The sequence below is a fragment of the Brachyhypopomus gauderio genome, unplaced genomic scaffold, assembly GCF_052324685.1.
Source record: "Brachyhypopomus gauderio isolate BG-103 unplaced genomic scaffold, BGAUD_0.2 sc90, whole genome shotgun sequence".
Lineage (NCBI taxonomy): Eukaryota > Metazoa > Chordata > Actinopteri > Gymnotiformes > Hypopomidae > Brachyhypopomus > Brachyhypopomus gauderio.
In genome coordinates, this window is record NW_027506911.1 from 248,076 (window position 1) to 273,011 (window position 24,936).

At 43.7% G+C, this 24,936-nt stretch overlaps 39 non-coding genes across 39 annotated transcripts; 11 read left to right on the top strand and 28 right to left on the bottom strand.

Annotated features, from left to right (window-relative positions):
* Nucleotides 1–631: 631 nt before the first annotated feature.
* trnaf-gaa (transfer RNA phenylalanine (anticodon GAA)) lies at nt 632–704 on the bottom strand. The gene has a single exon. It is a non-coding gene; the product is annotated as a tRNA-Phe (tRNA).
* Nucleotides 705–1,520: 816 nt separating this feature from the next.
* On the bottom strand, nt 1,521–1,593 carry trnaf-gaa (transfer RNA phenylalanine (anticodon GAA)). Its single transcript has one exon. It is a non-coding gene; the product is annotated as a tRNA-Phe (tRNA).
* An 816-nt stretch (nt 1,594–2,409) lies between these two features.
* On the bottom strand, nt 2,410–2,482 carry trnaf-gaa (transfer RNA phenylalanine (anticodon GAA)). Its single transcript has one exon. It is a non-coding gene; the product is annotated as a tRNA-Phe (tRNA).
* Nucleotides 2,483–2,757: 275 nt separating this feature from the next.
* Nucleotides 2,758–2,830, top strand: trnaa-ugc (transfer RNA alanine (anticodon UGC)). The gene has a single exon. It is a non-coding gene; the product is annotated as a tRNA-Ala (tRNA).
* A 468-nt stretch (nt 2,831–3,298) lies between these two features.
* Nucleotides 3,299–3,371, bottom strand: trnaf-gaa (transfer RNA phenylalanine (anticodon GAA)). Its single transcript has one exon. It is a non-coding gene; the product is annotated as a tRNA-Phe (tRNA).
* Nucleotides 3,372–3,646: 275 nt separating this feature from the next.
* On the top strand, nt 3,647–3,719 carry trnaa-ugc (transfer RNA alanine (anticodon UGC)). Its single transcript has one exon. It is a non-coding gene; the product is annotated as a tRNA-Ala (tRNA).
* A 468-nt stretch (nt 3,720–4,187) lies between these two features.
* On the bottom strand, nt 4,188–4,260 carry trnaf-gaa (transfer RNA phenylalanine (anticodon GAA)). Its single transcript has one exon. It is a non-coding gene; the product is annotated as a tRNA-Phe (tRNA).
* A 275-nt stretch (nt 4,261–4,535) lies between these two features.
* trnaa-ugc (transfer RNA alanine (anticodon UGC)) lies at nt 4,536–4,608 on the top strand. Its single transcript has one exon. It is a non-coding gene; the product is annotated as a tRNA-Ala (tRNA).
* Nucleotides 4,609–5,076: 468 nt separating this feature from the next.
* trnaf-gaa (transfer RNA phenylalanine (anticodon GAA)) lies at nt 5,077–5,149 on the bottom strand. The gene has a single exon. It is a non-coding gene; the product is annotated as a tRNA-Phe (tRNA).
* Nucleotides 5,150–5,965: 816 nt separating this feature from the next.
* trnaf-gaa (transfer RNA phenylalanine (anticodon GAA)) lies at nt 5,966–6,038 on the bottom strand. Its single transcript has one exon. It is a non-coding gene; the product is annotated as a tRNA-Phe (tRNA).
* Nucleotides 6,039–6,854: 816 nt separating this feature from the next.
* On the bottom strand, nt 6,855–6,927 carry trnaf-gaa (transfer RNA phenylalanine (anticodon GAA)). Its single transcript has one exon. It is a non-coding gene; the product is annotated as a tRNA-Phe (tRNA).
* Nucleotides 6,928–7,743: 816 nt separating this feature from the next.
* On the bottom strand, nt 7,744–7,816 carry trnaf-gaa (transfer RNA phenylalanine (anticodon GAA)). Its single transcript has one exon. It is a non-coding gene; the product is annotated as a tRNA-Phe (tRNA).
* A 275-nt stretch (nt 7,817–8,091) lies between these two features.
* Nucleotides 8,092–8,164, top strand: trnaa-ugc (transfer RNA alanine (anticodon UGC)). The gene has a single exon. It is a non-coding gene; the product is annotated as a tRNA-Ala (tRNA).
* A 468-nt stretch (nt 8,165–8,632) lies between these two features.
* Nucleotides 8,633–8,705, bottom strand: trnaf-gaa (transfer RNA phenylalanine (anticodon GAA)). Its single transcript has one exon. It is a non-coding gene; the product is annotated as a tRNA-Phe (tRNA).
* Nucleotides 8,706–9,521: 816 nt separating this feature from the next.
* Nucleotides 9,522–9,594, bottom strand: trnaf-gaa (transfer RNA phenylalanine (anticodon GAA)). The gene has a single exon. It is a non-coding gene; the product is annotated as a tRNA-Phe (tRNA).
* An 816-nt stretch (nt 9,595–10,410) lies between these two features.
* trnaf-gaa (transfer RNA phenylalanine (anticodon GAA)) lies at nt 10,411–10,483 on the bottom strand. Its single transcript has one exon. It is a non-coding gene; the product is annotated as a tRNA-Phe (tRNA).
* An 816-nt stretch (nt 10,484–11,299) lies between these two features.
* Nucleotides 11,300–11,372, bottom strand: trnaf-gaa (transfer RNA phenylalanine (anticodon GAA)). The gene has a single exon. It is a non-coding gene; the product is annotated as a tRNA-Phe (tRNA).
* An 816-nt stretch (nt 11,373–12,188) lies between these two features.
* On the bottom strand, nt 12,189–12,261 carry trnaf-gaa (transfer RNA phenylalanine (anticodon GAA)). The gene has a single exon. It is a non-coding gene; the product is annotated as a tRNA-Phe (tRNA).
* A 275-nt stretch (nt 12,262–12,536) lies between these two features.
* trnaa-ugc (transfer RNA alanine (anticodon UGC)) lies at nt 12,537–12,609 on the top strand. Its single transcript has one exon. It is a non-coding gene; the product is annotated as a tRNA-Ala (tRNA).
* Nucleotides 12,610–13,077: 468 nt separating this feature from the next.
* On the bottom strand, nt 13,078–13,150 carry trnaf-gaa (transfer RNA phenylalanine (anticodon GAA)). The gene has a single exon. It is a non-coding gene; the product is annotated as a tRNA-Phe (tRNA).
* Nucleotides 13,151–13,425: 275 nt separating this feature from the next.
* trnaa-ugc (transfer RNA alanine (anticodon UGC)) lies at nt 13,426–13,498 on the top strand. The gene has a single exon. It is a non-coding gene; the product is annotated as a tRNA-Ala (tRNA).
* Nucleotides 13,499–13,966: 468 nt separating this feature from the next.
* Nucleotides 13,967–14,039, bottom strand: trnaf-gaa (transfer RNA phenylalanine (anticodon GAA)). Its single transcript has one exon. It is a non-coding gene; the product is annotated as a tRNA-Phe (tRNA).
* An 816-nt stretch (nt 14,040–14,855) lies between these two features.
* trnaf-gaa (transfer RNA phenylalanine (anticodon GAA)) lies at nt 14,856–14,928 on the bottom strand. The gene has a single exon. It is a non-coding gene; the product is annotated as a tRNA-Phe (tRNA).
* A 275-nt stretch (nt 14,929–15,203) lies between these two features.
* Nucleotides 15,204–15,276, top strand: trnaa-ugc (transfer RNA alanine (anticodon UGC)). Its single transcript has one exon. It is a non-coding gene; the product is annotated as a tRNA-Ala (tRNA).
* Nucleotides 15,277–15,744: 468 nt separating this feature from the next.
* trnaf-gaa (transfer RNA phenylalanine (anticodon GAA)) lies at nt 15,745–15,817 on the bottom strand. Its single transcript has one exon. It is a non-coding gene; the product is annotated as a tRNA-Phe (tRNA).
* An 816-nt stretch (nt 15,818–16,633) lies between these two features.
* trnaf-gaa (transfer RNA phenylalanine (anticodon GAA)) lies at nt 16,634–16,706 on the bottom strand. The gene has a single exon. It is a non-coding gene; the product is annotated as a tRNA-Phe (tRNA).
* Nucleotides 16,707–16,981: 275 nt separating this feature from the next.
* Nucleotides 16,982–17,054, top strand: trnaa-ugc (transfer RNA alanine (anticodon UGC)). The gene has a single exon. It is a non-coding gene; the product is annotated as a tRNA-Ala (tRNA).
* Nucleotides 17,055–17,522: 468 nt separating this feature from the next.
* Nucleotides 17,523–17,595, bottom strand: trnaf-gaa (transfer RNA phenylalanine (anticodon GAA)). Its single transcript has one exon. It is a non-coding gene; the product is annotated as a tRNA-Phe (tRNA).
* An 816-nt stretch (nt 17,596–18,411) lies between these two features.
* trnaf-gaa (transfer RNA phenylalanine (anticodon GAA)) lies at nt 18,412–18,484 on the bottom strand. Its single transcript has one exon. It is a non-coding gene; the product is annotated as a tRNA-Phe (tRNA).
* Nucleotides 18,485–19,300: 816 nt separating this feature from the next.
* Nucleotides 19,301–19,373, bottom strand: trnaf-gaa (transfer RNA phenylalanine (anticodon GAA)). Its single transcript has one exon. It is a non-coding gene; the product is annotated as a tRNA-Phe (tRNA).
* Nucleotides 19,374–20,189: 816 nt separating this feature from the next.
* trnaf-gaa (transfer RNA phenylalanine (anticodon GAA)) lies at nt 20,190–20,262 on the bottom strand. Its single transcript has one exon. It is a non-coding gene; the product is annotated as a tRNA-Phe (tRNA).
* Nucleotides 20,263–21,078: 816 nt separating this feature from the next.
* Nucleotides 21,079–21,151, bottom strand: trnaf-gaa (transfer RNA phenylalanine (anticodon GAA)). Its single transcript has one exon. It is a non-coding gene; the product is annotated as a tRNA-Phe (tRNA).
* Nucleotides 21,152–21,426: 275 nt separating this feature from the next.
* trnaa-ugc (transfer RNA alanine (anticodon UGC)) lies at nt 21,427–21,499 on the top strand. Its single transcript has one exon. It is a non-coding gene; the product is annotated as a tRNA-Ala (tRNA).
* A 468-nt stretch (nt 21,500–21,967) lies between these two features.
* trnaf-gaa (transfer RNA phenylalanine (anticodon GAA)) lies at nt 21,968–22,040 on the bottom strand. Its single transcript has one exon. It is a non-coding gene; the product is annotated as a tRNA-Phe (tRNA).
* Nucleotides 22,041–22,315: 275 nt separating this feature from the next.
* Nucleotides 22,316–22,388, top strand: trnaa-ugc (transfer RNA alanine (anticodon UGC)). Its single transcript has one exon. It is a non-coding gene; the product is annotated as a tRNA-Ala (tRNA).
* Nucleotides 22,389–22,856: 468 nt separating this feature from the next.
* trnaf-gaa (transfer RNA phenylalanine (anticodon GAA)) lies at nt 22,857–22,929 on the bottom strand. The gene has a single exon. It is a non-coding gene; the product is annotated as a tRNA-Phe (tRNA).
* An 816-nt stretch (nt 22,930–23,745) lies between these two features.
* On the bottom strand, nt 23,746–23,818 carry trnaf-gaa (transfer RNA phenylalanine (anticodon GAA)). The gene has a single exon. It is a non-coding gene; the product is annotated as a tRNA-Phe (tRNA).
* Nucleotides 23,819–24,093: 275 nt separating this feature from the next.
* Nucleotides 24,094–24,166, top strand: trnaa-ugc (transfer RNA alanine (anticodon UGC)). The gene has a single exon. It is a non-coding gene; the product is annotated as a tRNA-Ala (tRNA).
* Nucleotides 24,167–24,634: 468 nt separating this feature from the next.
* trnaf-gaa (transfer RNA phenylalanine (anticodon GAA)) lies at nt 24,635–24,707 on the bottom strand. Its single transcript has one exon. It is a non-coding gene; the product is annotated as a tRNA-Phe (tRNA).
* Nucleotides 24,708–24,936: the final 229 nt, after the last annotated feature.

The following is a 24,936-nucleotide window of genomic DNA, read 5'->3' on the forward strand; positions in this document are numbered from 1 at the left end:
CAATGCTGGATTCGGTATTATTTCCTAGTCGGGCTGAGCTGATCCGTAAGCTTTCCTTAAAACTCCAATCAAAAGAATAAACTCTTGAGAGGGGGATTAGCTCAAGTGGTAGAGCGCTCGCTATGCATGCGAGAGGTAGTGGGATCGATGCCCACATTCTCCAAAGCTCTCTTACTGACTCCTTGCTTGCTTATGATAAGCATGAAGCAGCCAGCTTTAGTCTTAAGGGAATAATTTCATGACCTTCAAAGGTCTCTTAGAACATGGTCACTTTGGATTCCTCCAGCAAACAGTTGACATCTTTGCCACATCTCTTTTTACTTTTGGACAAAGGCTGTCCATAAGCCGAAGGAAGCAGAGGAAAGTCCAATTCAGTCAAAACTTAAGCATGTCGTGAAGTGGTACACCTATGCTTTTGGACAACGCGTACATGCAAGTTGACACCTACACATTTCCTTCTCCAAATGCTTTATCAGCAGATGAATTGAACATCTAGAGTCTCGAGTTCTGACAATCCCACTGTGAAATCTCACAACAAAACATCAAACAGTTTATGTCTGTTTATAATTTTTCAACAGAATGCACAGGTCATTCAAAAGCTGAGGCTTTCCGCCTAGCTAGGTCGAGTTCATGCCGAAACCCGGGATCGAACCAGGGACCTTTAGATCTTCAGTCTAACGCTCTCCCAACTGAGCTATTTCGGCAAGCTGCAGATAAACCACGTCGAGATGCAAACGAAACTTTATCAACGACTGTTACCTTTCCTTAGGTTCTTGCAACATGCTTTCACAGCGTAACGGTTTCGGCACAGTGAAATTCACGGACAGGTATGGCAAGACCTAATTTGGCAATGTTTATCATGATGCCAACATGAGAAAACCTTGTGGGTCAATGCTGGATTCGGTATTATTTCCTAGTCGGGCTGAGCTGATCCGTAAGCTTTCCTTAAAACTCCAATCAAAAGGATAAACTCTTGAGAGGGGGATTAGCTCAAGTGGTAGAGCGCTAGCTTTGCATGCGAGAGGTAGTGGGATCGATGCCCACATTCTCCAAAGCTCTCTTACTGACTCCTTGCTTGCTTACGATAAGCATGAAGCAGCCAGCTCTAGTCTTAAGGGAATAATTTCATGACCTTCAAAGGTCTCTTAGAACATGGTCACTTTGGATTCCTCCAGCAAACAGTTGACATCTTTGCCACATCTCTTTTTACTTTTGGACAAAGGCTGTCCATAAGCCGAAGGAAGCAGAGGAAAGTCCAATTCAGTCAAAACTTAAGCATGTCGTGAAGTGGTACACCTATGCTTTTGGACAACGCGTACATGCAAGTTGACACCTACACATTTCCTTCTCCAAATGCTTTATCAGCAGATGAATTGAACATCTAGAGTCTCGAGTTCTGACAATCCCACTGTGAAATCTCACAACAAAACATCAAACAGTTTATGTCTGTTTATAATTTTTCAACAGAATGCACAGGTCATTCAAAAGCTGAGGCTTTCCACCTAGCTAGGTCGAATTCATGCCGAAACCCGGGATCGAACCAGGGACCTTTAGATCTTCAGTCTAACGCTCTCCCAACTGAGCTATTTCGGCAAGCTGCAGATAAACCACGTCGAGATGCAAACGAAACTTTATCAACGACTGTTACCTTTCCTTAGGTTCTTGCAACATGCTTTCACAGCGTAACGGTTTCGGCACAGTGAAATTCACGGACAGGTATGGCAAGACCTAATTTGGCAATGTTTATCATGATGCCAACATGAGAAAACCTTGTGGGTCCATGCTGGATTCGGTAATATTTCCTAGTCGGGCTGAGCTGATCCGTAAGCTTTCCTTAAAACTCCAATCAAAAGGATAAACTCTTGAGAGGGGGATTAGCTCAAGTGGTAGAGCGCTAGCTTTGCATGCGAGAGGTAGTGGGATCGATGCCCACATTCTCCAAAGCTCTCTTACTGACTCCTTGCTTGCTTACGATAAGCATGAAGCAGCCAGCTCTAGTCTTAAGGGAATAATTTCATGACCTTCAAAGGTCTCTTAGAACATGGTCACTTTGGATTCCTCCAGCAAACAGTTGACATCTTTGCCACATCTCTTTTTACTTTTGGACAAAGACTGTCCATAAGCCGAAGGAAGCAGAGGAAAGTCCAATTCAGTCAAAACTTAAGCATGTCGTGAAGTGGTACACCTATGCTTTTGGACAACGCGTACATGCAAGTTGACACCTACACATTTCCTTCTCCAAATGCTTTATCAGCAGATGAATTGAACATCTAGAGTCTCGAGTTCTGACAATCCCACTGTAAAATCTCACAACAAAACATCAAACAGTTTATGTCTGTTTATAATTTTTCAACAGAATGCACAGGTCATTCAAAAGCTGAGGCTTTCCGCCTAGCTAGGTCGAGTTCATGCCGAAACCCGGGATAGAACCAGGGACCTTTAGATCTTCAGTCTAACGCTCTCCCAACTGAGCTATTTCGGCAAGCTGCAGATAAACCACGTCGAGATGCAAACGAAACTTTATCAACGACTGTTACCTTTCCTTAGGTTCTTGCAACATGCTTTCACAGCGTAACGGTTTCGGCACAGTGAAATTCACGGACAGGTACGGCAAGACCTAATTTGGCAATGTTTATCATGATGCCAACATGAGAAAACCTTGTGGGTCAATGCTGGATTCGGTATTATTTCCTAGTCGGGCTGAGCTGATCCGTAAGCTTTCCTTAAAACTCCAATCAAAAGAATAAACTCTTGAGAGGGGGATTAGCTCAAGTGGTAGAGCGCTCGCTTTGCATGCGAGAGGTAGTGGGATCGATGCCCACATTCTCCAAAGCTCTCTTACTGACTCCTTGCTTGCTTACGATAAGCATGAAGCAGCCAGCTTTAGTCTTAAGGGAATAATTTCATGACCTTCAAAGGTCTCTTAGAACATGGTCACTTTGGATTCCTCCAGCAAACAGTTGACATCTTTGCCACATCTCTTTTTACTTTTGGACAAAGGCTGTCCATAAGCCGAAGGAAGCAGAGGAAAGTCCAATTCAGTCAAAACTTAAGCATGTCGTGAAGTGGTACACCTATGCTTTTGGACAACGCGTACATGCAAGTTGACACCTACACATTTCCTTCTCCAAATGCTTTATCAGCAGATGAATTGAACATCTAGAGTCTCGAGTTCTGACAATCCCACTGTGAAATCTCACAACAAAACATCAAACAGTTTATGTCTGTTTATAATTTTTCAACAGAATGCACAGGTCATTCAAAAGCTGAGGCTTTCCGCCTAGCTAGGTCGAGTTCATGCCGAAACCCGGGATCGAACAAGGGACCTTTAGATCTTCAGTCTAACGCTCTCCCAACTGAGCTATTTCGGCAAGCTGCAGATAAACCACGTCGAGATGCAAACGAAAATTTATCAACGACTGTTACCTTTCCTTAGGTTCTTGCAACATGCTTTCACAGCGTAACGGTTTCGGCACAGTGAAATTCACGGACAGGTATGGCAAGACCTAATTTGGCAATGTTTATCATGATGCCAACATGAGAAAACCTTGTGGGTCAATGCTGGATTCGGTATTATTTCCTAGTCGGGCTGAGCTGATCCGTAAGCTTTCCTTAAAACTCCAATCAAAAGAATAAACTCTTGAGAGGGGGATTAGCTCAAGTGGTAGAGCGCTCGCTTTGCATGCGAGAGGTAGTGGGATCGATGCCCACATTCTCCAAAGCTCTCTTACTGACTCCTTGCTTGCTTACGATAAGCATGAAGCAGCCAGCTTTAGTCTTAAGGGAATAATTTCATGACCTTCAAAGGTCTCTTAGAACATGGTCACTTTGGATTCCTCCAGCAAACAGTTGACATCTTTGCCACATCTCTTTTTACTTTTGGACAAAGGCTGTCCATAAGCCGAAGGAAGCAGAGGAAAGTCCAATTCAGTCAAAACTTAAGCATGTCGTGAAGTGGTACACCTATGCTTTTGGACAACGCGTACATGCAAGTTGACACCTACACATTTCCTTCTCCAAATGCTTTATCAGCAGATGAATTGAACATCTAGAGTCTCGAGTTCTGACAATCCCACTGTGAAATCTCACAACAAAACATCAAACAGTTTATGTCTGTTTATAATTTTTCAACAGAATGCACAGGTCATTCAAAAGCTGAGGCTTTCCGCCTAGCTAGGTCGAGTTCATGCCGAAACCCGGGATCGAACAAGGGACCTTTAGATCTTCAGTCTAACGCTCTCCCAACTGAGCTATTTCGGCAAGCTGCAGATAAACCACGTCGAGATGCAAACGAAAATTTATCAACGACTGTTACCTTTCCTTAGGTTCTTGCAACATGCTTTCACAGCGTAACGGTTTCGGCACAGTGAAATTCACGGACAGGTATGGCAAGACCTAATTTGGCAATGTTTATCATGATGCCAACATGAGAAAACCTTGTGGGTCAATGCTGGATTCGGTATTATTTCCTAGTCGGGCTGAGCTGATCCGTAAGCTTTCCTTAAAACTCCAATCAAAAGAATAAACTCTTGAGAGGGGGATTAGCTCAAGTGGTAGAGCGCTCGCTTTGCATGCGAGAGGTAGTGGGATCGATGCCCACATTCTCCAAAGCTCTCATACTGATTCCTTGCTTGCTTGCGATAAGCATGAAGCAGCCAGCTTTAGTCTTAAGGGAATAATTTCATGACCTTCAAAGGTCTCTTAGAACATGGTCACTTTGGATTCCTCCAGCAAACAGTTGACATCTTTGCCACATCTCTTTTTACTTTTGGACAAAGGCTGTCCATAAGCCGAAGGAAGCAGAGGAAAGTCCAATTCAGTCAAAACTTAAGCATGTCGTGAAGTGGTACACCTATGCTTTTGGACAACGCGTACATGCAAGTTGACACCTACACATTTCCTTCTCCAAATGCTTTATCAGCAGATGAATTGAAGATCTAGAGTCTCGAGTTCTGACAATCCCACTGTGAAATCTCACAACAAAACATCAAACAGTTTATGTCTGTTTATAATTTTTCAACAGAATGCACAGGTCATTCAAAAGCTGAGGCTTTCCACCTAGCTAGGTCGAATTCATGCCGAAACCCGGGATCGAACCAGGGACCTTTAGATCTTCAGTCTAACGCTCTCCCAACTGAGCTATTTCGGCAAGCTGCAGATAAACCACGTCGAGATGCAAACGAAACTTTATCAACGACTGTTACCTTTCCTTAGGTTCTTGCAACATGCTTTCACAGCGTAACGGTTTCGGCACAGTGAAATTCACGGACAGGTATGGCAAGACCTAATTTGGCAATGTTTATCATGATGCCAACATGAGAAAACCTTGTGGGTCCATGCTGGATTCGGTAATATTTCCTAGTCGGGCTGAGCTGATCCGTAAGCTTTCCTTAAAACTCCAATCAAAAGGATAAACTCTTGAGAGGGGGATTAGCTCAAGTGGTAGAGCGCTAGCTTTGCATGCGAGAGGTAGTGGGATCGATGCCCACATTCTCCAAAGCTCTCTTACTGACTCCTTGCTTGCTTACGATAAGCATGAAGCAGCCAGCTCTAGTCTTAAGGGAATCATTTCATGACCTTCAAAGGTCTCTTAGAACATGGTCACTTTGGATTCCTCCAGCAAACAGTTGACATCTTTGCCACATCTCTTTTTACTTTTGGACAAAGACTGTCCATAAGCCGAAGGAAGCAGAGGAAAGTCCAATTCAGTCAAAACTTAAGCATGTCGTGAAGTGGTACACCTATGCTTTTGGACAACGCGTACATGCAAGTTGACACCTACACATTTCCTTCTCCAAATGCTTTATCAGCAGATGAATTGAACATCTAGAGTCTCGAGTTCTGACAATCCCACTGTGAAATCTCACAACAAAACATCAAACAGTTTATGTCTGTTTATAATTTTTCAACAGAATGCACAGGTCATTCAAAAGCTGAGGCTTTCCGCCTAGCTAGGTCGAGTTCATGCCGAAACCCGGGATCGAACCAGGGACCTTTAGATCTTCAGTCTAACGCTCTCCCAACTGAGCTATTTCGGCAAGCTGCAGATAAACCACGTCGAGATGCAAACGAAACTTTATCAACGACTGTTACCTTTCCTTAGGTTCTTGCAACATGCTTTCACAGCGTAACGGTTTCGGCACAGTGAAATTCACGGACAGGTATGGCAAGACCTAATTTGGCAATGTTTATCATGATGCCAACATGAGAAAACCTTGTGGGTCAATGCTGGATTCGGTATTATTTCCTAGTCGGGCTGAGCTGATCCGTAAGCTTTCCTTAAAACTCCAATCAAAAGGATAAACTCTTGAGAGGGGGATTAGCTCAAGTGGTAGAGCGCTAGCTTTGCATGCGAGAGGTAGTGGGATCGATGCCCACATTCTCCAAAGCTCTCTTACTGACTCCTTGCTTGCTTACGATAAGCATGAAGCAGCCAGCTCTAGTCTTAAGGGAATCATTTCATGACCTTCAAAGGTCTCTTAGAACATGGTCACTTTGGATTCCTCCAGCAAACAGTTGACATCTTTGCCACATCTCTTTTTACTTTTGGACAAAGGCTGTCCATAAGCCGAAGGAAGCAGAGGAAAGTCCAATTCAGTCAAAACTTAAGCATGTCGTGAAGTGGTACACCTATGCTTTTGGACAACGCGTACATGCAAGTTGACACCTACACATTTCCTTCTCCAAATGCTTTATCAGCAGATGAATTGAACATCTAGAGTCTCGAGTTCTGACAATCCCACTGTGAAATCTCACAACAAAACATCAAACAGTTTATGTCTGTTTATAATTTTTCAACAGAATGCACAGGTCATTCAAAAGCTGAGGCTTTCCACCTAGCTAGGTCGAATTCATGCCGAAACCCGGGATCGAACCAGGGACCTTTAGATCTTCAGTCTAACGCTCTCCCAACTGAGCTATTTCGGCAAGCTGCAGATAAACCACGTCGAGATGCAAACGAAACTTTATCAACGACTGTTACCTTTCCTTAGGTTCTTGCAACATGCTTTCACAGCGTAACGGTTTCGGCACAGTGAAATTCACGGACAGGTATGGCAAGACCTAATTTGGCAATGTTTATCATGATGCCAACATGAGAAAACCTTGTGGGTCCATGCTGGATTCGGTAATATTTCCTAGTCGGGCTGAGCTGATCCGTAAGCTTTCCTTAAAACTCCAATCAAAAGGATAAACTCTTGAGAGGGGGATTAGCTCAAGTGGTAGAGCGCTAGCTTTGCATGCGAGAGGTAGTGGGATCGATGCCCACATTCTCCAAAGCTCTCTTACTGACTCCTTGCTTGCTTACGATAAGCATGAAGCAGCCAGCTCTAGTCTTAAGGGAATAATTTCATGACCTTCAAAGGTCTCTTAGAACATGGTCACTTTGGATTCCTCCAGCAAACAGTTGACATCTTTGCCACATCTCTTTTTACTTTTGGACAAAGGCTGTCCATAAGCCGAAGGAAGCAGAGGAAAGTCCAATTCAGTCAAAACTTAAGCATGTCGTGAAGTGGTACACCTATGCTTTTGGACAACGCGTACATGCAAGTTGACACCTACACATTTCCTTCTCCAAATGCTTTATCAGCAGATGAATTGAACATCTAGAGTCTCGAGTTCTGACAATCCCACTGTGAAATCTCACAACAAAACATCAAACAGTTTATGTCTGTTTATAATTTTTCAACAGAATGCACAGGTCATTCAAAAGCTGAGGCTTTCCGCCTAGCTAGGTCGAGTTCATGCCGAAACCCGGGATCGAACAAGGGACCTTTAGATCTTCAGTCTAACGCTCTCCCAACTGAGCTATTTCGGCAAGCTGCAGATAAACCACGTCGAGATGCAAACGAAAATTTATCAACGACTGTTACCTTTCCTTAGGTTCTTGCAACATGCTTTCACAGCGTAACGGTTTCGGCACAGTGAAATTCACGGACAGGTATGGCAAGACCTAATTTGGCAATGTTTATCATGATGCCAACATGAGAAAACCTTGTGGGTCAATGCTGGATTCGGTATTATTTCCTAGTCGGGCTGAGCTGATCCGTAAGCTTTCCTTAAAACTCCAATCAAAAGAATAAACTCTTGAGAGGGGGATTAGCTCAAGTGGTAGAGCGCTCGCTTTGCATGCGAGAGGTAGTGGGATCGATGCCCACATTCTCCAAAGCTCTCTTACTGACTCCTTGCTTGCTTGCGATAAGCATGAAGCAGCCAGCTTTAGTCTTAAGGGAATAATTTCATGACCTTCAAAGGTCTCTTAGAACATGGTCACTTTGGATTCCTCCAGCAAACAGTTGACATCTTTGCCACATCTCTTTTTACTTTTGGACAAAGGCTGTCCATAAGCCGAAGGAAGCAGAGGAAAGTCCAATTCAGTCAAAACTTAAGCATGTCGTGAAGTGGTACACCTATGCTTTTGGACAACGCGTACATGCAAGTTGACACCTACACATTTCCTTCTCCAAATGCTTTATCAGCAGATGAATTGAAGATCTAGAGTCTCGAGTTCTGACAATCCCACTGTGAAATCTCACAACAAAACATCAAACAGTTTATGTCTGTTTATAATTTTTCAACAGAATGCACAGGTCATTCAAAAGCTGAGGCTTTCCACCTAGCTAGGTCGAATTCATGCCGAAACCCGGGATCGAACCAGGGACCTTTAGATCTTCAGTCTAACGCTCTCCCAACTGAGCTATTTCGGCAAGCTGCAGATAAACCACGTCGAGATGCAAACGAAACTTTATCAACGACTGTTACCTTTCCTTAGGTTCTTGCAACATGCTTTCACAGCGTAACGGTTTCGGCACAGTGAAATTCACGGACAGGTATGGCAAGACCTAATTTGGCAATGTTTATCATGATGCCAACATGAGAAAACCTTGTGGGTCCATGCTGGATTCGGTAATATTTCCTAGTCGGGCTGAGCTGATCCGTAAGCTTTCCTTAAAACTCCAATCAAAAGGATAAACTCTTGAGAGGGGGATTAGCTCAAGTGGTAGAGCGCTAGCTTTGCATGCGAGAGGTAGTGGGATCGATGCCCACATTCTCCAAAGCTCTCTTACTGACTCCTTGCTTGCTTACGATAAGCATGAAGCAGCCAGCTCTAGTCTTAAGGGAATCATTTCATGACCTTCAAAGGTCTCTTAGAACATGGTCACTTTGGATTCCTCCAGCAAACAGTTGACATCTTTGCCACATCTCTTTTTACTTTTGGACAAAGACTGTCCATAAGCCGAAGGAAGCAGAGGAAAGTCCAATTCAGTCAAAACTTAAGCATGTCGTGAAGTGGTACACCTATGCTTTTGGACAACGCGTACATGCAAGTTGACACCTACACATTTCCTTCTCCAAATGCTTTATCAGCAGATGAATTGAACATCTAGAGTCTCGAGTTCTGACAATCCCACTGTGAAATCTCACAACAAAACATCAAACAGTTTATGTCTGTTTATAATTTTTCAACAGAATGCACAGGTCATTCAAAAGCTGAGGCTTTCCGCCTAGCTAGGTCGAGTTCATGCCGAAACCCGGGATCGAACCAGGGACCTTTAGATCTTCAGTCTAACGCTCTCCCAACTGAGCTATTTCGGCAAGCTGCAGATAAACCACGTCGAGATGCAAACGAAACTTTATCAACGACTGTTACCTTTCCTTAGGTTCTTGCAACATGCTTTCACAGCGTAACGGTTTCGGCACAGTGAAATTCACGGACAGGTATGGCAAGACCTAATTTGGCAATGTTTATCATGATGCCAACATGAGAAAACCTTGTGGGTCAATGCTGGATTCGGTATTATTTCCTAGTCGGGCTGAGCTGATCCGTAAGCTTTCCTTAAAACTCCAATCAAAAGGATAAACTCTTGAGAGGGGGATTAGCTCAAGTGGTAGAGCGCTAGCTTTGCATGCGAGAGGTAGTGGGATCGATGCCCACATTCTCCAAAGCTCTCTTACTGACTCCTTGCTTGCTTACGATAAGCATGAAGCAGCCAGCTCTAGTCTTAAGGGAATAATTTCATGACCTTCAAAGGTCTCTTAGAACATGGTCACTTTGGATTCCTCCAGCAAACAGTTGACATCTTTGCCACATCTCTTTTTACTTTTGGACAAAGGCTGTCCATAAGCCGAAGGAAGCAGAGGAAAGTCCAATTCAGTCAAAACTTAAGCATGTCGTGAAGTGGTACACCTATGCTTTTGGACAACGCGTACATGCAAGTTGACACCTACACATTTCCTTCTCCAAATGCTTTATCAGCAGATGAATTGAAGATCTAGAGTCTCGAGTTCTGACAATCCCACTGTGAAATCTCACAACAAAACATCAAACAGTTTATGTCTGTTTATAATTTTTCAACAGAATGCACAGGTCATTCAAAAGCTGAGGCTTTCCACCTAGCTAGGTCGAATTCATGCCGAAACCCAGGATCGAACCAGGGACCTTTAGATCTTCAGTCTAACGCTCTCCCAACTGAGCTATTTCGGCAAGCTGCAGATAAACCACGTCGAGATGCAAACGAAACTTTATCAACGACTGTTACCTTTCCTTAGGTTCTTGCAACATGCTTTCACAGCGTAACGGTTTCGGCACAGTGAAATTCACGGACAGGTATGGCAAGACCTAATTTGGCAATGTTTATCATGATGCCAACATGAGAAAACCTTGTGGGTCAATGCTGGATTCGGTATTATTTCCTAGTCGGGCTGAGCTGATCCGTAAGCTTTCCTTAAAACTCCAATCAAAAGGATAAACCCTTGAGAGGGGGATTAGCTCAAGTGGTAGAGCGCTAGCTTTGCATGCGAGAGGTAGTGGGATCGATGCCCACATTCTCCAAAGCTCTCTTACTGACTCCTTGCTTGCTTACGATAAGCATGAAGCAGCCAGCTCTAGTTCTAAGGGAATAATTTCATGACCTTCAAAGGTCTCTTAGAACATGGTCACTTTGGATTCCTCCAGCAAACAGTTGACATCTTTGCCACATCTCTTTTTACTTTTGGACAAAGGCTGTCCATAAGCCGAAGGAAGCAGAGGAAAGTCCAATTCAGTCAAAACTTAAGCATGTCGTGAAGTGGTACACCTATGCTTTTGGACAACGCGTACATGCAAGTTGACACCTACACATTTCCTTCTCCAAATGCTTTATCAGCAGATGAATTGAACATCTAGAGTCTCGAGTTCTGACAATCCCACTGTGAAATCTCACAACAAAACATCAAACAGTTTATGTCTGTTTATAATTTTTCAACAGAATGCACAGGTCATTCAAAAGCTGAGGCTTTCCACCTAGCTAGGTCGAATTCATGCCGAAACCCGGGATCGAACCAGGGACCTTTAGATCTTCAGTCTAACGCTCTCCCAACTGAGCTATTTCGGCAAGCTGCAGATAAACCACGTCGAGATGCAAACGAAACTTTATCAACGACTGTTACCTTTCCTTAGGTTCTTGCAACATGCTTTCACAGCGTAACGGTTTCGGCACAGTGAAATTCACGGACAGGTATGGCAAGACCTAATTTGGCAATGTTTATCATGATGCCAACATGAGAAAACCTTGTGGGTCCATGCTGGATTCGGTAATATTTCCTAGTCGGGCTGAGCTGATCCGTAAGCTTTCCTTAAAACTCCAATCAAAAGGATAAACTCTTGAGAGGGGGATTAGCTCAAGTGGTAGAGCGCTAGCTTTGCATGCGAGAGGTAGTGGGATCGATGCCCACATTCTCCAAAGCTCTCTTACTGACTCCTTGCTTGCTTACGATAAGCATGAAGCAGCCAGCTCTAGTCTTAAGGGAATAATTTCATGACCTTCAAAGGTCTCTTAGAACATGGTCACTTTGGATTCCTCCAGCAAACAGTTGACATCTTTGCCACATCTCTTTTTACTTTTGGACAAAGACTGTCCATAAGCCGAAGGAAGCAGAGGAAAGTCCAATTCAGTCAAAACTTAAGCATGTCGTGAAGTGGTACACCTATGCTTTTGGACAACGCGTACATGCAAGTTGACACCTACACATTTCCTTCTCCAAATGCTTTATCAGCAGATGAATTGAACATCTAGAGTCTCGAGTTCTGACAATCCCACTGTGAAATCTCACAACAAAACATCAAACAGTTTATGTCTGTTTATAATTTTTCAACAGAATGCACAGGTCATTCAAAAGCTGAGGCTTTCCGCCTAGCTAGGTCGAGTTCATGCCGAAACCCGGGATCGAACCAGGGACCTTTAGATCTTCAGTCTAACGCTCTCCCAACTGAGCTATTTCGGCAAGCTGCAGATAAACCACGTCGAGATGCAAACGAAACTTTATCAACGACTGTTACCTTTCCTTAGGTTCTTGCAACATGCTTTCACAGCGTAACGGTTTCGGCACAGTGAAATTCACGGACAGGTACGGCAAGACCTAATTTGGCAATGTTTATCATGATGCCAACATGAGAAAACCTTGTGGGTCAATGCTGGATTCGGTATTATTTCCTAGTCGGGCTGAGCTGATCCGTAAGCTTTCCTTAAAACTCCAATCAAAAGAATAAACTCTTGAGAGGGGGATTAGCTCAAGTGGTAGAGCGCTCGCTTTGCATGCGAGAGGTAGTGGGATCGATGCCCACATTCTCCAAAGCTCTCTTACTGACTCCTTGCTTGCTTACGATAAGCATGAAGCAGCCAGCTTTAGTCTTAAGGGAATAATTTCATGACCTTCAAAGGTCTCTTAGAACATGGTCACTTTGGATTCCTCCAGCAAACAGTTGACATCTTTGCCACATCTCTTTTTACTTTTGGACAAAGGCTGTCCATAAGCCGAAGGAAGCAGAGGAAAGTCCAATTCAGTCAAAACTTAAGCATGTCGTGAAGTGGTACACCTATGCTTTTGGACAACGCGTACATGCAAGTTGACACCTACACATTTCCTTCTCCAAATGCTTTATCAGCAGATGAATTGAACATCTAGAGTCTCGAGTTCTGACAATCCCACTGTGAAATCTCACAACAAAACATCAAACAGTTTATGTCTGTTTATAATTTTTCAACAGAATGCACAGGTCATTCAAAAGCTGAGGATATCCGCCTAGCTAGGTCGAGTTCATGCCGAAACCCGGGATCGAACAAGGGACCTTTAGATCTTCAGTCTAACGCTCTCCCAACTGAGCTATTTCGGCAAGCTGCAGATAAACCACGTCGAGATGCAAACGAAAATTTATCAACGACTGTTACCTTTCCTTAGGTTCTTGCAACATGCTTTCACAGCGTAACGGTTTCGGCACAGTGAAATTCACGGACAGGTATGGCAAGACCTAATTTGGCAATGTTTATCATGATGCCAACATGAGAAAACCTTGTGGGTCAATGCTGGATTCTGTATTATTTCCTAGTCGGGCTGAGCTGATCCGTAAGCTTTCCTTAAAACTCCAATCAAAAGAATAAACTCTTGAGAGGGGGATTAGCTCAAGTGGTAGAGCGCTCGCTTTGCATGCGAGAGGTAGTGGGATCGATGCCCACATTCTCCAAAGCTCTCTTACTGACTCCTTGCTTGCTTACGATAAGCATGAAGCAGCCAGCTTTAGTCTTAAGGGAATAATTTCATGACCTTCAAAGGTCTCTTAGAACATGGTCACTTTGGATTCCTCCAGCAAACAGTTGACATCTTTGCCACATCTCTTTTTACTTTTGGACAAAGGCTGTCCATAAGCCGAAGGAAGCAGAGGAAAGTCCAATTCAGTCAAAACTTAAGCATGTCGTGAAGTGGTACACCTATGCTTTTGGACAACGCGTACATGCAAGTTGACACCTACACATTTCCTTCTCCAAATGCTTTATCAGCAGATGAATTGAACATCTAGAGTCTCGAGTTCTGACAATCCCACTGTGAAATCTCACAACAAAACATCAAACAGTTTATGTCTGTTTATAATTTTTCAACAGAATGCACAGGTCATTCAAAAGCTGAGGCTTTCCACCTAGCTAGGTCGAATTCATGCCGAAACCCGGGATCGAACCAGGGACCTTTAGATCTTCAGTCTAACGCTCTCCCAACTGAGCTATTTCGGCAAGCTGCAGATAAACCACGTCGAGATGCAAACGAAACTTTATCAACGACTGTTACCTTTCCTTAGGTTCTTGCAACATGCTTTCACAGCGTAACGGTTTCGGCACAGTGAAATTCACGGACAGGTATGGCAAGACCTAATTTGGCAATGTTTATCATGATGCCAACATGAGAAAACCTTGTGGGTCCATGCTGGATTCGGTAATATTTCCTAGTCGGGCTGAGCTGATCCGTAAGCTTTCCTTAAAACTCCAATCAAAAGGATAAACTCTTGAGAGGGGGATTAGCTCAAGTGGTAGAGCGCTAGCTTTGCATGCGAGAGGTAGTGGGATCGATGCCCACATTCTCCAAAGCTCTCTTACTGACTCCTTGCTTGCTTACGATAAGCATGAAGCAGCCAGCTCTAGTCTTAAGGGAATAATTTCATGACCTTCAAAGGTCTCTTAGAACATGGTCACTTTGGATTCCTCCAGCAAACAGTTGACATCTTTGCCACATCTCTTTTTACTTTTGGACAAAGACTGTCCATAAGCCGAAGGAAGCAGAGGAAAGTCCAATTCAGTCAAAACTTAAGCATGTCGTGAAGTGGTACACCTATGCTTTTGGACAACACGTACATGCAAGTTGACACCTACACATTTCCTTCTCCAAATGCTTTATCAGCAGATGAATTGAACATCTAGAGTCTCGAGTTCTGACAATCCCACTGTGAAATCTCACAACAAAACATCAAACAGTTTATGTCTGTTTATAATTTTTCAACAGAATGCACAGGTCATTCAAAAGCTGAGGCTTTCCGCCTAGCTAGGTCGAGTTCATGCCGAAACCCGGGATCGAACCAGGGACCTTTAGATCTTCAGTCTAACGCTCTCCCAACTGAGCTATTTCGGCAAGCTGCAGATAAACCACGTCGAGATGCAAACGAAAATTTATCAACGACTGTTACCTTTCCTTAGGTTCTTGCAACATGCTTTCACAGCGTAACGGTTTCGGCACAGTGAAATTCACGGACAGGTATGGCAAGACCTAATTTGGCAATGTTTATCATGATGCCAACATGAGAAAACCTTGTGGGTCAATGCTGGATTCGGTATTATTTCCTAGTCGGGCTGAGCTGATCCGTAAGCTTTCCTTAAAACTCCAATCAAAAGAATAAACTCTTGAGAGGGGGATTAGCTCAAGTGGTAGAGCGCTCGCTTTGCATGCGAGAGGTAGTGGGATCGATGCCCACATTCTCCAAAGCTCTCTTACTGACTCCTTGCTTGCTTACGATAAGCATGAAGCAGCCAGCTTTAGTCTTAAGGGAATAATTTCATGACCTTCAAAGGTCTCTTAGAACATGGTCACTTTGGATTCCTCCAGCAAACAGTTGACATCTTTGCCACATCTCTTTTTACTTTTGGACAAAGGCTGTCCATAAGCCGAAGGAAGCAGAGGAAAGTCCAATTCAGTCAAAACTTAAGCATGTCGTGAAGTGGTACACCTATGCTTTTGGACAACGCGTACATGCAAGTTGACACCTACACATTTCCTTCTCCAAATGCTTTATCAGCAGATGAATTGAACATCTAGAGTCTCGAGTTCTGACAATCCCACTGTGAAATCTCACAACAAAACATCAAACAGTTTATGTCTGTTTATAATTTTTCAACAGAATGCACAGGTCATTCAAAAGCTGAGGCTTTCCACCTAGCTAGGTCGAATTCATGCCGAAACCCGGGATCGAACCAGGGACCTTTAGATCTTCAGTCTAACGCTCTCCCAACTGAGCTATTTCGGCAAGCTGCAGATAAACCACGTCGAGATGCAAACGAAACTTTATCAACGACTGTTACCTTTCCTTAGGTTCTTGCAACATGCTTTCACAGCGTAACGGTTTCGGCACAGTGAAATTCACGGACAGGTATGGCAAGACCTAATTTGGCAATGTTTATCATGATGCCAACATGAGAAAACCTTGTGGGTCCATGCTGGATTCGGTAATATTTCCTAGTCGGGCTGAGCTGATCCGTAAGCTTTCCTTAAAACTCCAATCAAAAGGATAAACTCTTGAGAGGGGGATTAGCTCAAGTGGTAGAGCGCTAGCTTTGCATGCGAGAGGTAGTGGGATCGATGCCCACATTCTCCAAAGCTCTCTTACTGACTCCTTGCTTGCTTACGATAAGCATGAAGCAGCCAGCTCTAGTCTTAAGGGAATAATTTCATGACCTTCAAAGGTCTCTTAGAACATGGTCACTTTGGATTCCTCCAGCAAACAGTTGACATCTTTGCCACATCTCTTTTTACTTTTGGACAAAGACTGTCCATAAGCCGAAGGAAGCAGAGGAAAGTCCAATTCAGTCAAAACTTAAGCATGTCGTGAAGTGGTACACCTATGCTTTTGGACAACGCGTACATGCAAGTTGACACCTACACATTTCCTTCTCCAAATGCTTTATCAGCAGATGAATTGAACATCTAGAGTCTCGAGTTCTGACAATCCCACTGTGAAATCTCACAACAAAACATCAAACAGTTTATGTCTGTTTATAATTTTTCAACAGAATGCACAGGTCATTCAAAAGCTGAGGCTTTCCGCCTAGCTAGGTCGAGTTCATGCCGAAACCCGGGATCGAACCAGGGACCTTTAGATCTTCAGTCTAACGCTCTCCCAACTGAGCTATTTCGGCAAGCTGCAGATAAACCACGTCGAGATGCAAACGAAACTTTATCAACGACTGTTACCTTTCCTTAGGTTCTTGCAACATGCTTTCACAGCGTAACGGTTTCGGCACAGTGAAATTCACGGACAGGTACGGCAAGACCTAATTTGGCAATGTTTATCATGATGCCAACATGAGAAAACCTTGTGGGTCAATGCTGGATTCGGTATTATTTCCTAGTCGGGCTGAGCTGATCCGTAAGCTTTCCTTAAAACTCCAATCAAAAGAATAAACTCTTGAGAGGGGGATTAGCTCAAGTGGTAGAGCGCTCGCTTTGCATGCGAGAGGTAGTGGGATCGATGCCCACATTCTCCAAAGCTCTCTTACTGACTCCTTGCTTGCTTACGATAAGCATGAAGCAGCCAGCTTTAGTCTTAAGGGAATAATTTCATGACCTTCAAAGGTCTCTTAGAACATGGTCACTTTGGATTCCTCCAGCAAACAGTTGACATCTTTGCCACATCTCTTTTTACTTTTGGACAAAGGCTGTCCATAAGCCGAAGGAAGCAGAGGAAAGTCCAATTCAGTCAAAACTTAAGCATGTCGTGAAGTGGTACACCTATGCTTTTGGACAACGCGTACATGCAAGTTGACACCTACACATTTCCTTCTCCAAATGCTTTATCAGCAGATGAATTGAACATCTAGAGTCTCGAGTTCTGACAATCCCACTGTGAAATCTCACAACAAAACATCAAACAGTTTATGTCTGTTTATAATTTTTCAACAGAATGCACAGGTCATTCAAAAGCTGAGGCTTTCCGCCTAGCTAGGTCGAGTTCATGCCGAAACCCGGGATCGAACAAGGGACCTTTAGATCTTCAGTCTAACGCTCTCCCAACTGAGCTATTTCGGCAAGCTGCAGATAAACCACGTCGAGATGCAAACGAAAATTTATCAACGACTGTTACCTTTCCTTAGGTTCTTGCAACATGCTTTCACAGCGTAACGGTTTCGGCACAGTGAAATTCACGGACAGGTATGGCAAGACCTAATTTGGCAATGTTTATCATGATGCCAACATGAGAAAACCTTGTGGGTCAATGCTGGATTCGGTATTATTTCCTAGTCGGGCTGAGCTGATCCGTAAGCTTTCCTTAAAACTCCAATCAAAAGAAAAAACTCTTGAGAGGGGGATTAGCTCAAGTGGTAGAGCGCTTGCTTTGCATGCGAGAGGTAGTGGGATCGATGCCCACATTCTCCAAAGCTCTCTTACTGACTCCTTGCTTGCTTACGATAAGCATGAAGCAGCCAGCTTTAGTCTTAAGGGAATAATTTCATGACCTTCAAAGGTCTCTTAGAACATGGTCACTTTGGATTCCTCCAGCAAACAGTTGACATCTTTGCCACATCTCTTTTTACTTTTGGACAAAGGCTGTCCATAAGCCGAAGGAAGCAGAGGAAAGTCCAATTCAGTCAAAACTTAAGCATGTCGTGAAGTGGTACACCTATGCTTTTGGACAACGCGTACATGCAAGTTGACACCTACACATTTCCTTCTCCAAATGCTTTATCAGCAGATGAATTGAACATCTAGAGTCTCGAGTTCTGACAATCCCACTGTGAAATCTCACAACAAAACATCAAACAGTTTATGTCTGTTTATAATTTTTCAACAGAATGCACAGGTCATTCAAAAGCTGAGGCTTTCCACCTAGCTAGGTCGAATTCATGCCGAAACCCGGGATCGAACCAGGGACCTTTAGATCTTCAGTCTAACGCTCTCCCAACTGAGCTATTTCGGCAAGCTGCAGATAAACCACGTCGAGATGCAAACGAAACTTTATCAACGACTGTTACCTTTCCTTAGGTTCTTGCAACATGCTTTCACAGCGTAACGGTTTCGGCACAGTGAAATTCACGGACAGGTATGGCAAGACCTAATTTGGCAATGTTTATCATGATGCCAACATGAGAAAACCTTGTGGGTCCATGCTGGATTCGGTAATATTTCCTAGTCGGGCTGAGCTGATCCGTAAGCTTTCCTTAAAACTCCAATCAAAAGGATAAACTCTTGAGAGGGGGATTAGCTCAAGTGGTAGAGCGCTAGCTTTGCATGCGAGAGGTAGTGGGATCGATGCCCACATTCTCCAAAGCTCTCTTACTGACTCCTTGCTTGCTTACGATAAGCATGAAGCAGCCAGCTCTAGTCTTAAGGGAATCATTTCATGACCTTCAAAGGTCTCTTAGAACATGGTCACTTTGGATTCCTCCAGCAAACAGTTGACATCTTTGCCACATCTCTTTTTACTTTTGGACAAAGACTGTCCATAAGCCGAAGGAAGCAGAGGAAAGTCCAATTCAGTCAAAACTTAAGCATGTCGTGAAGTGGTACACCTATGCTTTTGGACAACGCGTACATGCAAGTTGACACCTACACATTTCCTTCTCCAAATGCTTTATCAGCAGATGAATTGAACATCTAGAGTCTCGAGTTCTGACAATCCCACTGTGAAATCTCACAACAAAACATCAAACAGTTTATGTCTGTTTATAATTTTTCAACAGAATGCACAGGTCATTCAAAAGCTGAGGCTTTCCACCTAGCTAGGTCGAATTCATGCCGAAACCCGGGATCGAACCAGGGACCTTTAGATCTTCAGTCTAACGCTCTCCCAACTGAGCTATTTCGGCAAGCTGCAGATAAACCACGTCGAGATGCAAACGAAACTTTATCAACGACTGTTACCTTTCCTTAGGTTCTTGCAACATGCTTTCACAGCGTAACGGTTTCGGCACAGTGAAATTCACGGACAGGTATGGCAAGACCTAATTTGGCAATGTTTATCATGATGCCAACATGAGAAAACCTTGTGGGTCCATGCTGGATTCGGTAATATTTCCTAGTCGGGCTGAGCTGATCCGTAAGCTTTCCTTAAAACTCCAATCAAAAGGATAAACTCTTGAGAGGGGGATTAGCTCAAGTGGTAGAGCGCTAGCTTTGCATGCGAGAGGTAGTGGGATCGATGCCCACATTCTCCAAAGCTCTCTTACTGACTCCTTGCTTGCTTACGATAAGCATGAAGCAGCCAGCTCTAGTCTTAAGGGAATCATTTTATGACCTTCAAAGGTCTCTTAGAACATGGTCACTTTGGATTCCTCCAGCAAACAGTTGACATCTTTGCCACATCTCTTTTTACTTTTGGACAAAGACTGTCCATAAGCCGAAGGAAGCAGAGGAAAGTCCAATTCAGTCAAAACTTAAGCATGTCGTGAAGTGGTACACCTATGCTTTTGGACAACGCGTACATGCAAGTTGACACCTACACATTTCCTTCTCCAAATGCTTTATCAGCAGATGAATTGAACATCTAGAGTCTCGAGTTCTGACAATCCCACTGTGAAATCTCACAACAAAACATCAAACAGTTTATGTCTGTTTATAATTTTTCAACAGAATGCACAGGTCATTCAAAAGCTGAGGCTTTCCGCCTAGCTAGGTCGAGTTCATGCCGAAACCCGGGATCGAACCAGGGACCTTTAGATCTTCAGTCTAACGCTCTCCCAACTGAGCTATTTCGGCAAGCTGCAGATAAACCACGTCGAGATGCAAACGAAACTTTATCAACGACTGTTACCTTTCCTTAGGTTCTTGCAACATGCTTTCACAGCGTAACGGTTTCGGCACAGTGAAATTCACGGACAGGTACGGCAAGACCTAATTTGGCAATGTTTATCATGATGCCAACATGAGAAAACCTTGTGGGTCAATGCTGGATTCGGTATTATTTCCTAGTCGGGCTGAGCTGATCCGTAAGCTTTCCTTAAAACTCCAATCAAAAGAATAAACTCTTGAGAGGGGGATTAGCTCAAGTGGTAGAGCACTCGCTTTGCATGCGAGAGGTAGTGGGATCGATGCCCACATTCTCCAAAGCTCTCTTACTGACTCCTTGCTTGCTTACGATAAGCATGAAGCAGCCAGCTTTAGTCTTAAGGGAATAATTTCATGACCTTCAAAGGTCTCTTAGAACATGGTCACTTTGGATTCCTCCAGCAAACAGTTGACATCTTTGCCACATCTCTTTTTACTTTTGGACAAAGGCTGTCCATAAGCCGAAGGAAGCAGAGGAAAGTCCAATTCAGTCAAAACTTAAGCATGTCGTGAAGTGGTACACCTATGCTTTTGGACAACGCGTACATGCAAGTTGACACCTACACATTTCCTTCTCCAAATGCTTTATCAGCAGATGAATTGAACATCTAGAGTCTCGAGTTCTGACAATCCCACTGTGAAATCTCACAACAAAACATCAAACAGTTTATGTCTGTTTATAATTTTTCAACAGAATGCACAGGTCATTCAAAAGCTGAGGCTTTCCGCCTAGCTAGGTCGAGTTCATGCCGAAACCCGGGATCGAACCAGGGACCTTTAGATCTTCAGTCTAACGCTCTCCCAACTGAGCTATTTCGGCAAGCTGCAGATAAACCACGTCGAGATGCAAACGAAACTTTATCAACGACTGTTACCTTTCCTTAGGTTCTTGCAACATGCTTTCACAGCGTAACGGTTTCGGCACAGTGAAATTCACGGACAGGTACGGCAAGACCTAATTTGGCAATGTTTATCATGATGCCAACATGAGAAAACCTTGTGGGTCAATGCTGGATTCGGTATTATTTCCTAGTCGGGCTGAGCTGATCCGTAAGCTTTCCTTAAAACTCCAATCAAAAGAATAAACTCTTGAGAGGGGGATTAGCTCAAGTGGTAGAGCGCTCGCTTTGCATGCGAGAGGTAGTGGGATCGATGCCCACATTCTCCAAAGCTCTCTTACTGACTCCTTGCTTGCTTACGATAAGCATGAAGCAGCCAGCTTTAGTCTTAAGGGAATAATTTCATGACCTTCAAAGGTCTCTTAGAACATGGTCACTTTGGATTCCTCCAGCAAACAGTTGACATCTTTGCCACATCTCTTTTTACTTTTGGACAAAGGCTGTCCATAAGCCGAAGGAAGCAGAGGAAAGTCCAATTCAGTCAAAACTTAAGCATGTCGTGAAGTGGTACACCTATGCTTTTGGACAACGCGTACATGCAAGTTGACACCTACACATTTCCTTCTCCAAATGCTTTATCAGCAGATGAATTGAACATCTAGAGTCTCGAGTTCTGACAATCCCACTGTGAAATCTCACAACAAAACATCAAACAGTTTATGTCTGTTTATAATTTTTCAACAGAATGCACAGGTCATTCAAAAGCTGAGGCTTTCCGCCTAGCTAGGTCGAGTTCATGCCGAAACCCGGGATCGAACAAGGGACCTTTAGATCTTCAGTCTAACGCTCTCCCAACTGAGCTATTTCGGCAAGCTGCAGATAAACCACGTCGAGATGCAAACGAAAATTTATCAACGACTGTTACCTTTCCTTAGGTTCTTGCAACATGCTTTCACAGCGTAACGGTTTCGGCACAGTGAAATTCACGGACAGGTATGGCAAGACCTAATTTGGCAATGTTTATCATGATGCCAACATGAGAAAACCTTGTGGGCCAATGCTGGATTCGGTATTATTTCCTAGTCGGGCTGAGCTGATCCGTAAGCTTTCCTTAAAACTCCAATCAAAAGAATAAACTCTTGAGAGGGGGATTAGCTCAAGTGGTAGAGCGCTCGCTTTGCATGCGAGAGGTAGTGGGATCGATGCCCACATTCTCCAAAGCTCTCTTACTGACTCCTTGCTTACTTACGATAAGCATGAAGCAGCCAGCTTTAGTCTTAAGGGAATAATTTCATGACCTTCAAAGGTCTCTTAGAACATGGTCACTTTGGATTCCTCCAGCAAACAGTTGACATCTTTGCCACATCTCTTTTTACTTTTGGACAAAGGCTGTCCATAAGCCGAAGGAAGCAGAGGAAAGTCCAATTCAGTCAAAACTTAAGCATGTCGTGAAGTGGTACACCTATGCTTTTGGACAACGCGTACATGCAAGTTGACACCTACACATTTCCTTCTCCAAATGCTTTATCAGCAGATGAATTGAACATCTAGAGTCTCGAGTTCTGACAATCCCACTGTGAAATCTCACAACAAAACATCAAACAGTTTATGTCTGTTTATAATTTTTCAACAGAATGCACAGGTCATTCAAAAGCTGAGGCTTTCCACCTAGCTAGGTCGAATTCATGCCGAAACCCGGGATCGAACCAGGGACCTTTAGATCTTCAGTCTAACGCTCTCCCAACTGAGCTATTTCGGCAAGCTGCAGATAAACCACGTCGAGATGCAAACGAAACTTTATCAACGACTGTTACCTTTCCTTAGGTTCTTGCAACATGCTTTCACAGCGTAACGGTTTCGGCACAGTGAAATTCACGGACAGGTATGGCAAGACCTAATTTGGCAATGTTTATCATGATGCCAACATGAGAAAACCTTGTGGGTCCATGCTGGATTCGGTAATATTTCCTAGTCGGGCTGAGCTGATCCGTAAGCTTTCCTTAAAACTCCAATCAAAAGGATAAACTCTTGAGAGGGGGATTAGCTCAAGTGGTAGAGCGCTAGCTTTGCATGCGAGAGGTAGTGGGATCGATGCCCACATTCTCCAAAGCTCTCTTACTGACTCCTTGCTTGCTTACGATAAGCATGAAGCAGCCAGCTCTAGTCTTAAGGGAATCATTTCATGACCTTCAAAGGTCTCTTAGAACATGGTCACTTTGGATTCCTCCAGCAAACAGTTGACATCTTTGCCACATCTCTTTTTACTTTTGGACAAAGACTGTCCATAAGCCGAAGGAAGCAGAGGAAAGTCCAATTCAGTCAAAACTTAAGCATGTCGTGAAGTGGTACACCTATGCTTTTGGACAACGCGTACATGCAAGTTGACACCTACACATTTCCTTCTCCAAATGCTTTATCAGCAGATGAATTGAACATCTAGAGTCTCGAGTTCTGACAATCCCACTGTGAAATCTCACAACAAAACATCAAACAGTTTATGTCTGTTTATAATTTTTCAACAGAATGCACAGGTCATTCAAAAGCTGAGGCTTTCCGCCTAGCTAGGTCGAGTTCATGCCGAAACCCGGGATCGAACCAGGGACCTTTAGATCTTCAGTCTAACGCTCTCCCAACTGAGCTATTTCGGCAAGCTGCAGATAAACCACGTCGAGATGCAAACGAAAATTTATCAACGACTGTTACCTTTCCTTAGGTTCTTGCAACATGCTTTCACAGCGTAACGGTTTCGGCACAGTGAAATTCACGGACAGGTATGGCAAGACCTAATTTGGCAATGTTTATCATGATGCCAACATGAGAAAACCTTGTGGGTCAATGCTGGATTCGGTATTATTTCCTAGTCGGGCTGAGCTGATCCGTAAGCTTTCCTTAAAACTCCAATCAAAAGAATAAACTCTTGAGAGGGGGATTAGCTCAAGTGGTAGAGCGCTCGCTTTGCATGCGAGAGGTAGTGGGATCGATGCCCACATTCTCCAAAGCTCTCTTACTGACTCCTTGCTTGCTTACGATAAGCATGAAGCAGCCAGCTTTAGTCTTAAGGGAATAATTTCATGACCTTCAAAGGTCTCTTAGAACATGGTCACTTTGGATTCCTCCAGCAAACAGTTGACATCTTTGCCACATCTCTTTTTACTTTTGGACAAAGGCTGTCCATAAGCCGAAGGAAGCAGAGGAAAGTCCAATTCAGTCAAAACTTAAGCATGTCGTGAAGTGGTACACCTATGCTTTTGGACAACGCGTACATGCAAGTTGACACCTACACATTTCCTTCTCCAAATGCTTTATCAGCAGATGAATTGAACATCTAGAGTCTCGAGTTCTGACAATCCCACTGTGAAATCTCACAACAAAACATCAAACAGTTTATGTCTGTTTATAATTTTTCAACAGAATGCACAGGTCATTCAAAAGCTGAGGCTTTCCGCCTAGCTAGGTCGAGTTCATGCCGAAACCCGGGATCGAACCAGGGACTTTTAGATCTTCAGTCTAACGCTCTCCCAACTGAGCTATTTCGGCAAGCTGCAGATAAACCACGTCGAGATGCAAACGAAACTTTATCAACGACTGTTACCTTTCCTTAGGTTCTTGCAACATGCTTTCACAGCGTAACGGTTTCGGCACAGTGAAATTCACGGACAGGTATGGCAAGACCTAATTTGGCAATGTTTATCATGATGCCAACATGAGAAAACCTTGTGGGTCAATGCTGGATTCGGTATTATTTCCTAGTCGGGCTGAGCTGATC